Source organism: Tauraco erythrolophus, chromosome 2, assembly GCF_009769465.1.
Source record: "Tauraco erythrolophus isolate bTauEry1 chromosome 2, bTauEry1.pri, whole genome shotgun sequence".
NCBI classification, from domain to species: domain Eukaryota; kingdom Metazoa; phylum Chordata; class Aves; order Musophagiformes; family Musophagidae; genus Tauraco; species Tauraco erythrolophus.
In genome coordinates, this window is record NC_141466.1 from 17,478,614 (window position 1) to 17,482,621 (window position 4,008).

Here is a 4,008-nt window from a genome sequence, read left to right on the forward strand (position 1 = left end):
ATAACCAAGGGGGAAAACCTAAATCTTACAGTTACTTTTCTATTTAGTTCTCTTTATCTATTAGTCCTTTAATGACTTTGACATACTGCATAAAGTGATTTCATTAGCAAGGTATGTGCATGATGAAACCTGTGTTTCCTTCTCAGAAAAGCAGCCCCAAAGCCCTATTTACTGTTACGCTTTCCATGACTCTTGTAAAGTCTATGAATGTTTTGAGAAAGCTACTTTTTCCATGTCAACTCTCTTCTGTGCTGTCAAGAGATTGTTAGCATTACTGAACAAAAGGAGAAGTCAATAGTATTGTCTGTGACTTTCTCCTTACATTTATGTATGTACCAATAGAAGTTTGTGGCTAAAAATGCTGCAAATAGGTAGCACCCGAAAATACTTATTTTTCACAGATAAAAAAGTGCAGGGGGAGTAGAATGAGTATGAATACGGCTAAGGTTAAAGAAGGATATGGTGGGCTGGTTTATGCTATTCTATGAAGAGGCAAACTAACGAAGAGATTTTGTGAGTATCTCTAGGTTAGTTTATATTTTCTGAGTGTATGGTCTGGAGTTGAAGTAGTTTAAAAGGCTCTCTTTGGCCTTTGATAATGAGAAGGCTCATTAATTATTAAGTGAACCATTTCCTTTGCTCTTTAAAAGTTTTTTGGCTGTGGGGTTTTTGTTTGTTTTTTTCATTAACTTGATTAGTTATTGAGTTCTGCTAAAATGCACTGAGGCGGCTATATGTACATGAACATCCATGGGGTTCCACAGTTGAGGTAAGTAATGACCCAGGTGATGGCAAGTTTTCTATCCGTATCATTCTGCTTCTAGATTATGCAAAGAGAGGAAAGGTGATCTGGTCATGATTTCTGTGGTATATGAGTAATGCCACTCTTCTATAGCAGCTGCTAGGAGGAAAAAAAAAAGATGCTAAAGTTCCTTCATTTAAGCCCTCTGCTTTTAAATAGTCTGCTTGGCTTTTACTGGGAGAGTACTCTGGATTTGAGAATACTGTCTTGATCACTTTTTGATAAGAAAAATCAAGGTTTAAACTTTTACCTATAGAGATTTCTCATTCACTGTTTGCATAAGCATTCACTGAGTTTTCATAGTAGATGTGTTTTAGGAGACGTATGTAAGAAATAGTAATGCTTTCTATTGCAATGCTGGCTGCAAGTGCTGAAGCTGAAAGTTATTCTTCTGTTTAAAAGCTCTTTATTGCTCCTTTTTTCATGTCACTTACTAAATAAACACTGTCTAAGGTACAATATAGACACTGTGTGAAAGAACAAGCTAATGCAAGTATAACGATGCACAGAAAGTGTGAAATAAAGCTAAAAGTCATCCAGTAATAGCAACAAGCAATTACAGGAAGGCATAAAAATATCTCCATTATGTTGTAAAATCATGTCTACATGTAGCTACATATTAAAATGGAATAGTTACCTTTTCCACTAATGCTTTGTTACACACTCTCTTCTATCTCAGAACCGGCCTGGGACTCTAACAGCTGATGTTCGTGTGTGCGTACCGCGGCGAGCGACTGCTCCAGAGTTTCTTCCATGTCACCAGCTTTTTTGTAGCGTGGCTGCCATGCTGTTCTCCTAACAAGTAGGTTTGAATGTATCTGCAGAACTTGCATTTCTAGAAGTGAGACTGGGCTGGGAAATCACCCTTGCACACATCCCTTTGAAAATCGATATTTAAGCTTTACGGACCTGTTAAATCTAATAGGGTCCTTACTCCTAACACTGGATTATTGCAAATTCAGTGAATGAATTCTTATCTCTCGGGCTAAAGAATAACTTTGTATGCTTGCTTGCACTTGCTTGATTCAGGTGTAAGTTACTATTCTAGGAGCTTATCTGTATGAGAACTACACTTACATAAATTTAGGTGTTAGAAGGACACATATAGTCATTTTTACTAGAAAATAAAGCAACTTCTCTTGATTTACCTAAAGTCAGTTCAGTTTCATTTAAACATAAATAAGCTATTTCTGTATGAGGTTGAGTACCCATATGAAACTAATTGTATAACTCATTAATGTAATTATGAACTTTTTTCTTTAGATAAAATCCTTAAGAAGAACTCCGGATCACTGCTTGTATTGAATTACCTTCCTGGTGCAAATAAAAGTATTCTGCATATTGAGCCAGCTGACTTGTGCTATTATATTGTTTGGATACAAATCAGGCAACTACAAAACATCAAGTAACTTCACAAACACATTGAATTTCAATGGTCAAAGAAATGTATACTACTTTATTTTGTATTAGGTAACCAATGTATGGTGGTTCCGGAGTCCAGTTAACTCTGTTCAAGCAGTGCCAGCATTAAGCAGGCTGGGACTAAAAGGAAGTTAGTGGTAAGTGAATAATATCATGCCTATTGTAGCTTATAATGTCATGCAGGCATTTTGCTGCAGTTTGCAGCAAGCAGCACATTACCAGCTGTATGATAAGCTGTAGAATCAATTTTTTATGTTATTTCTGAAAAAAATGGAGTATGGCAAATGCTTCTTAAATATGCTACACCACCTGGCTACAAAACAAAACGGTACCCTTTTGTTACAACATGAAGAGGGCAAAAAAATCCAGAACCTACTTTTATTTCAGTGTGTCCTAGGTTTATCCTCAGGGTGTTGTGTGTATACATGTGGTTAACATAAACATATTTTACAGTTGGTTCTCTCTAACAATGTAAAGACAATTTTTATCACCTACAACGACTCAGCTCCCTGTTAAGTATCTCTAGGAGTGAAAATAACCTAATTCTAGGAAGAAAGATCTAACCCATGTTTGGGCATGTACTGGTTTTGATGAGCGATGTCGATAACTAGGCATTTATATTATCTAATATAAAGGTACCTGTGGCAACCATCAGGGTTTCTAGGTACTTTTAGAGTCTCCAATAAACCTTGGTCAGGACTTCTGCAATGAGTGCAAGTCCCTAAATGTTGGATTTTCATGTCAACTGAAGAAACGGTAATCTTTTGTGTAACTGATATGCGTTCCCAGAGCCGGTTACATCAGACCTTGAGTTCTAAAAAGCATGAACTCTTACACAAACGCCAATACAAGAAAGCTGTAGTTACTGGGTTAAGTAAAAATGCGATCACGTTAACTTTCTCTATTTCCTCCTCTTGTGTTTGTAGCTCAGCTGAGGCAGGCAAACTGCTGTTAGATCTTAAACTGAAGCCTGATTCAGATGTCAAGCCCTTTATATAAACCCCAACTACTTTAATCTTGCATAGCATGCCTTGCTTTTTGGAGAAGTGATTGCTATGCATACTGTCAGGTATGCTTTGAACTTCTTCTAGAATAAGGGTACTGAGCATCAAGAGTCACCAGAGCCCACATACTGTCAGGAGCGCTGCTGCGAGCTCCCCATCAGCCCGAATCCCGGCTGCAGCCGCCCGCTACTCAGGGGGACAGGCCGGGGGGTGGGGGGCAGCTGAGCTCTTCTCAAACAGCGGTAAAACGGCAGCTCTTCCTTAAAACTTCAGGACTTTATTAAATAGTTAGCAAAAGAAAAAACAAAAAGAGAGTCGTACACAACTCCTGTAGCGAAAACAGCACATAAAACAAGCCCCAACAGAAACCGTTTTTGCTGTGAAGAGCAGACTGCGTGACTTCTCACCGGGGCGGGGGGAGCACGCGCGACAAGACACCTCCACCACACCACCGTGTCGAGCATCTGCACCCGCCCCGTACTCCTGTCACAGGGAGACAGGCCGAGGGTGAAGGACCAGCCCCGAGGCGGCGAGGAGCGCTCCTCGGTCACAGGCGGGGCGGCCCCTCGGCTCCGGCCGGACCTAGCGGGGAGGCTGAGGGGAGTCGCTGTGACTTCCTCCCGCGCTGAACCGGGGAAGAGCCCGCTGTTTTACGGGCACGGGGGTCAGCCAGTGAAGAAGGGGTTTCCTGCTCGCCACCGGCCGCACCGCCACTGTCCCTACACGCGCGCCGTCCCTGCCCCGCGGCCGCCATCCGGTGAAGGGGCGCCCCCTCCGCGC